Raw genomic sequence first — 7,644 nt, 5'->3', positions numbered from 1 at the left:
GAAGAACAAGAACAAGAACAAGAAGAACAAGAAGAAGAACAAGAAGAACAAGAAGAAGAACAAGAAGAAGAACAACAAAAACAAGAAGAAGAACAAAAACAAGAAGAACAAGAACAAGAAGAAAAACAAGAACAAGAAGAAAATGACAAAGAAAAAGGAGTAGAAGAAGAAGAATAGAAAAGATTTGGCGTATTGTGCGCACTAATGCAATGAGATGCGGGCCAGGAATAAGGAGAGGGGACGTACGTGACCAAGACAGGCCAATAATTGTAACGACCGAGAGGAAACATGCAGTAAGGTAAATTTTGAAAATTTAATCAAAATATTGACTAGAATTACTAGAATGTTCTGACTCCATCTTTCATGTGTGGATGAGGGTATGACGTGACGGTAAAGAAAGAGAAATGGCGTTAAAAACCCAATCAGACAAACCCTCTTGCTTAATTTACTATGAAAACAATAAGGTGATTCCTCGGTTGTGAGGAACAGACTATTAGTTGTACGGCGTGAAACTTTCACCGGATGCCTGACCCCAATCTCGCCTAAATCGATGAGTGACGCGTCTCTACTTTTTTGTCTCCGGTCACAAGCTCTGATTATGTGAGCGATATTACACTGGTCCAAGGACCTTAGAACTAAACTCCTTGCACTAGTCGAGTCTACCTAACAGATGTGAGGGGAACTAACTCCTAATAATATCTTGACTGCTGAGAGTGCTTGTTCCCCCCCTCCCCTCGACTTTTTACCGTCCTATAATCAGATCGTGACCTCGATTATGACACCCGCTCCTGGCCGCGAAACACTAGACAAAAACAGCCAATTGTGAAATAAAAAATTAATAATTGTCATATTCTACCAAAGAGTTTAGTCTCCCTGGTATCAATTACTGTAGTAGTAGTACTGACATCTCTGCTTCTTTGCTTTGTGTTTTAGAAGTAGATCTAGTACAGGGTTTTACGGCGCTTGCAACTGCATAAGTTCATATGAGCGCGCGAAACACAAGTTGGTAGCATTCACAATAGTTCACTGCACGGTTGGTTGACAATTAGACTTTAAAATGCTAAAATACTAAAATTCAGTGTAAATATATTTGCGATTTAAAACAACTCTTATAAGTAACAATAAAAATTTTAAATAGTACGATTTCACTTTACAATTTGCCATAAAGGCCAATGGCCTTCACAAAATTCAAAATTTTGCTGGGACCAACAACGGAAAAAATGTCTTGCAATTTCTTGAATTTATTTCCTTCGGATTTCTCCAAAGTCTAGACATTCGGTTAAGATGTGCCTAATGGTAAAATCTGTGTCGCATCCGACACAGAACGGCTTCTCATCTCCTTTTAGGAGGTATTTGTGGGTCAGGGCCGTGTGTCCGATGCGCAATCGAGTAAAAATGACTTCGTCTCTTCTGGAGAGGTCCGAAGGATTTCGCTGTTCTAGTTTGGGTTTTATAACATATAGTTTATTGGGTTTTTTTCTGTTTTTCCCAGTGGCTCTCCCACATACTGGAGGTGTACTTTTTTTAACTTTATTTCTTAAGTTAGTCTGAGGGAGAGTGTTTGTCGTTGATCCCAGTAGAAGGGATGAGGCTTTCTTCGCCAGGTTGTCCACCTGCTCGTTTCCTCGGATGCCCACATGGCTAGGTATCCATGCGAACATGATGTTTTTTCCTGTTTCGGATAGTGTATGAATTTTCTGTTGTAGCCTAACTATTTTTGGATGTAGGAGTGTGTAGTTTGTGAGTGAGGTGATGCAAGACAGAGAGTCAGAAAGAATAAGGCAGGAAACATTTATTGTTAGGAGAGTTTTCTACGGAGTCCAGTGCCATGTCAATGGCAGTGGCCTCCGAGGAGAAAATGGAGGCTTCAGGATGGAGTGGTCTCTGGTGTGTACTGTTGGAAGATAGGGCTGCGGCGCCTACTTCATTGTCTTATTTGGAGCCATCTGTGGAGATGAGCTCCGCACCGGGGTATTCATCTATTAGTTTTTTGTATTCTGCTTTAAAAATCTTGGTGTTTGCACTTTCTTTGTTGTGTGTGGTCAGCTGTAAATCTACTTTTGCCTTGGTGAGGTGCCACGGAGGGAGGTCGGGAAAAAGAATTTGTTGGATGTCTTGTTTACGATTCTGAGGCCGAAGGGTTTGATGAGTTTTTCGTTGTTTTGGAATTCGTTTATGGTTTCTGGGTTTGTTTTAAAAATGAAGTTGTGCGCTGGATTTTCCGGTGTTGAGCTCTGTTTAATTGCGTATTGTAGTGAGAGTTGTGTGCGTCTGAGTGAGAGTGGTGGTATGTTGGCCTCGGCCTGGAGGCTCTCCACCGGAGAAGTGCGGAAAGCCCCCAGAGCAAGGCGGAATCCTTGGTTTCGTACTGGATCAAGCATTTTTAAGATGTGTGGTTTTGCCGATCCGTAGACTGGACAGCCGTAGTCAAGCCTGGACCGGACAAGGGAGATGTACAAGTGGAGAAGGTGTTTTTGAGTCCCCGCCCCACTCCGGATGCGATAGAGTTTTCAAAGCGTTTAGCGCTTTTTGGCACCTCACACGAAGGTCTTTCATGTGTTGTATGAATGTGAGTTTTTTGTCGAAAATGACGCCGAGGAAACGAGCTTGGTCCTGGACGGGGAGAACTTGAAACCGTTATTGTTTGCCCACTTTTCGAGTTTGTGCAGCTGCGTTTGCAGCTGTCTTTCCATAGATCTCAAAAGAGGATTTTTCGAACGGCAGCATATCAAAAAGTCATCAACGTATAACGAGCTGTCTATGCTGTTTTGGTGGGTTTTTACTATGGAATTTATTTTAATTTCGAATAGGAGAGGAGAAAGGATGCTCCCCTGGGGGACTCCTTTCTCTTGTTGGTGGGAGGTCTGAAAGGGAGGATCCGACACGAACCTGGAAGGAACGGTTCTTCAGGAAGTTGCCAAGGAAGGCAGGGAGGTGACCGCGTATTCCGAGTGCGCGCAGGTCTCGAAGAATGCCGTACTTCCAGGTTGTGTCGAAGGCTTTTTCTAGGTATAAAAAAAATGGCGATCATGTGGCCTCCTTCAGCGAACGTCTCGCGTATAAAGGTCTCCAGGTGGACCAGGTGATCCAGAGTGGATCGAATTTTCCTGAATCCGCACTGGAGACCGCTCAGCGAGCCCGTCGTCTCCAGAAACCACATGCGTCGCCTGTGGATCATTTTTTCGTTGAGTTTGCAGAGACAGCTCGTTAGTGCTATTGGTCTGTAATTGGATGGGTGTGTGTGGTCTTTGATTGGTTTGGGTATTGGAATGACAGTGGCGAGACGCCAAGACTCCGGAAAGGAGTGCGACCGCCACATGTCGTTGTATATGTATAGTAGGAGTGTAAGTGTTTCTCAGGGTAAGTGTCTAATGATGTGGTTGTGGATGTCATCCGGTCCCGGGGCTGTATTGCCCAGGCCCGAGATGCATGCTGTTAGTTCGTCTATTGCGAAGTCTGCGTTGTAGGTTTCAGTGCTGTTTGAGTGGAAGTTTAGGTGTTGTTGTTCTCTGTTAGTTTTGATGTTTTGAAAAGTGGTGTTGTAGTTTGCTTGGGATGAGTTTTTGGCGAGAGATATAGCTATTGTGTTTGCGATGTCTACTTGTGTTTCAGCTGTTGTTCCATCCGGCCTCTGGACGTGCCGAATGGTGTCTGTGCGTCTACCTGAGAATTTTTTAGCAATTTTGAAAACTTGGTTGAGTGGTGTCTCGCTGTTGATTTTGGAGATGTATTTTTTTAAATGATTGTCTTTTGCTCTCCCTGAGGCATCTACGTTGCACAGCTCGAGCCTTTAAATAATTGATCTTGTTTTTTGTGGTGGGGTTGTTGACGGCTTTTCGATACGCTGCCTTCTTTTTCTTTACTGCATCCTCACATTCCCAAGAGAACCAGATCTTGTTCCTCCGGGGTTTTGTTTTTGTTTTTGGCATGTGTTCGTGGCATATTTCTAAAAGTTTTTCGTGGAATTTATTGTAGTTGAGGTCGAAATTGGGATTAAGAATCTGGGAGCATTGATTGGCAAACCCGTCCCCGTCTGCTTTTTTGAAGTTGAAGCGTTCTGGGATCGGGTCGTTTTGGAGGCTATTGTTTTTTTTAGAAGAATTGGGAAATGGTCCGTACGGTCATCAAGCTCAGACCACTCAAGATCTGGGACTAGGTCAGGGGTACAAAAGGTGAGGTCGAGGGATGAAGTGCCATAAGTGGCTCTGTTTCTGTAAGTTGGGGACCTATCATTAAAGAGACAGATGTTATTTTGAAATTTAAAAAATTCTATTGTTTTTCCTTTCTGGTCTGTAGGTTTGTCTTCCCAACGGGGGCTGTGGGCATTGAAATCACCTAGCAAAATAAAGGGTTTTGAAAGCTGAGCCTTTAAGTCATTTAGTTGGGTTATTTTGAGAGGGTAGTTTGGTGGGATATAAACTGAGCAGATCGTGATTGGTCTGTGCAGGGTGACCCGTACGGCAATAGCCTGGAAGATCGTCTTAAGATGTACTTGCCTGTGAAGTGTGTTGTTGTCGGTGTAGATGGTGGTACCACCGGAAGCAATCTGGTTCTCCGTGTGAATGTGATGATATGCAGTAAATCCTCTTATGTCTATGGTTGAAGCCGGGGCGAATTTTGTTTCTTGTATACAGGCCACCCGTGGGCACAGTGTAGCCTGTAAGTGTTGCAATTCTGCAATGGAAGGTCGGATTCCGCCGGCATTCCATTGCAGGACCGCCATTATGATTTTTTAGTTTTTATTTTGGAGCTCGAAGGCCCAGGCTTCGAAGAAACACTCTGACTCCTCCTTGCGGGGGAGGTAGAGTGTTTTCTAGGTTGCCGTCCTGGATTGGACGGCGGTCTAGTACGGGATTTGGAGGAATGACAGACTCCACCCTTCCCGGGGTCAGGCCGGGGAGGGGGGTCGGAGATGTCATCCTCCGTTGGTAGTGGGGGGAGCGGAGGGGTAGGGGGAGGTGGAGCAGACAGAGGGGGCTGGGGAGAGGGGGGAGGGAGTACCTCAATCTCCATCAGAGAGATGGGTTGTGAAATGGAAGTAGAAGAAGAAGAAGAAAAAAGAAGAAGAAGAAGAAGAAGAAGAAGAAGAAGAAGAAGAAGAAGAAGAAGAAGTAATAGAGGAGGGGTGAGGGGGAGAAGGGTGGGCGGAGAAAGCGTCCACCCCATCCTCTCCAAGAACCCCAAAGCGGTTAGTCAGTGATACCTGGAAGGTGGGTACCACAGTTGTAGGATGAACTTTTTGTGTTTCGCAGTAAATCACTTGTTGACCACGGGTTCTGGGGGGTCGACAGTGGAAGCACTGGTCGGCTTCGTGACTGGCCGGAGTACGCTTGCATATGACCGGTCAGGGACCGGGGTCATACCTGGCGGGCAGACAGCTTTACGGGCTTCTTGAAAAGAGCAGCCATTTCATGCTTTATACTCTTGGATTGAGCGTTCTGGGATCCAAGTCGGGCAATCCTTGCTGAAGGCTGTGCGCTGGCCTTGGCAATTTGGACAGCAAGGACTAGCCTTGCATTCCTTTTCAGGATGCCCAGTCTTGCCGCAGCGAGGACACACGGCTGCACGTCGGCATCGCGACTGACTATGGCCAAACTTCTGACTCTGAAAGCAGCGTAGAGGGTTTGGCTCATAGGGTCGCACGTCCAAGACCAAGTATGATGCCCGGACGGTGGCTGGAGGGCGGCACGAATCAAAAGTTAGAATTATTGTTTTCGTTTCTGGTGTGGACTCCCACACCCTCACAGTTATCCACAATTTCTTGGTTGGAGCAGCCCTTCAGCTCATGGTTGCGGACCACGCCCGTCGACTGGTTAAACTTCTGGTGTCGCTCGGAAACACAAGGAACACCACCGAAGGTCGTAATCTTTTCAAGTCCGGCCAGTTCTTTATCCGATGTGCACTTGATGAGGAGAGCACCAGAGGACAGTTTCTGGACATTCGTGGGAATGTATCCCTGAACCTGTCTTAGAGCATCACCTGTCTTGAATATGTTTACATCAGGGATCTTTTTCTGCGCATCGGTGCTGCGGATGGTCAAGTTCGGCTGCCGCGGAAGCTCCCTTAGAGGGGGGGAGGGCAGAGGCAAACATAAAGTTCCTTTTCCCCTTAGAAGTGTGTTTGCTCGGCTCGGCGGACGCACCCGCTTCCGCGAGCCGAGACTTTTTGGCAACGTTGGGAGTTGGGGAAGGGTTTTTATTAGAAGATGAATCCATGAGAGTTTTTAAGGTGGTTCAGCTCCGGGGATCCCCGCCCGCCATCGAGCCCAACAAGGGGACACATTGCTCGGATGACCAGAGCTGTGCCAGGGCTACCCCGGAGCTATACTCTCCACGAGAGTGCATAAAACCCTCCCGTCAAGATTGACCCAGGGCTTGATGTTGTTTCAACTCCCAACCGATTGAGTGGCATGGGCCGTGACACCCTCCCGTCTAAGAGGAAAACCCGGGCCAAAGAGGTGTGTTGGTGAGGGACAGTCCGAAGACTGATCTCACCTCAACCGCCAGGTACCCGGTTTTCCTCCGCACGGGTTGCACCTCACGGCCAACAAAGCGCCCACTCTGTGGGATGGGTGACCTCTCTTTTTGCTGCACATGAGGTCAGCGGTGGGAAGAAACGTAGAAGGAGAAAGAAAGAAGGAAGGAGAAGAGGGAGATACACCCAGAGGGTTGGGGTCCGTGTGCGACACTTCGTCTTTGAGGGGGTTGCACCTTCTGCAGACGAAGCAGTGGGTCTATTTATACCCCCCCCCCCCGACCCACTGGGGGTAGTGTTCGTCGTTGATCCCAACAGAAGGTAGAAGGATTCTTTCGCCAGGAGGTCAACTTGCTCGTTTCCTCGGATGCCCACATGGCTAGGTTGCCATGCGAACACAGCTTTCCCGGTTTTAGTCAAAACGTGTATTTTTTTTGTTGCAACCTAACTTTTTTCCGGGCTACCCCGGAGTTCTACACTTCACGAGTGTACAAAACCCTCCCGTCAAGATTGGCCAGAGTATGAAGGGGTTTCAACTCCCGACTCATTGAGTGGCATGGGCCGTGCCACCATCCAGTCTAAGAGGAAAACCTGGGCCAAAGAAGTGTATTAGCGAGGGACAGTCCGCAGACTGATCTCACCTCAACCGCCAGGTACCCGGCTTCCTTCCGCACGTGTCGCACCTCACGGTCAGCGAGGCCTCTACTCTGTGGGGTGGGTGACCTCTAGTTATTCTCCACATGAGGTCGGCGGTGGAAGAAGAGATAGAAGAAGAAAGAAAGAAGGAGAAGATGAAGATACACCCAAGTAGGCGTCGCATCCGGATTCCAGAGGGTTGGGGTTCGTGTGCGACACCTCGTCATTGAAGGGGTTACACCTCCTGCAGACGAGGTAGTGGGTCTATTTATATTCCGCCGAACCACAGGGGGATGTGTATGTGTGTACGTGTGCGTGAACGTGTGTACGTGTATGTGTGTATGTATATGTGTATGCATGTGTGTATGCATGTGTGTATGCATGTGTGCATTCATGTGTGTATTCATGTGTGTATGCATGTATGTGTATGTGGGTGTGTGAACGTGGGTGTGTGTATGTGAGTGTGTGTATGTGGGTGTGTGTGTATGTGAGTGTGTGTATGTGGGTGTGTGTATGTGGGTGTGGGTATGTGGG

Source organism: Aplysia californica, unplaced genomic scaffold (genome assembly GCF_000002075.1).
Source record: "Aplysia californica isolate F4 #8 unplaced genomic scaffold, AplCal3.0 scaffold00855, whole genome shotgun sequence".
Taxonomy (NCBI): Eukaryota; Metazoa; Mollusca; class Gastropoda; order Aplysiida; family Aplysiidae; genus Aplysia; species Aplysia californica.
Note: the sequence above shows the minus strand (reverse complement) of the source record.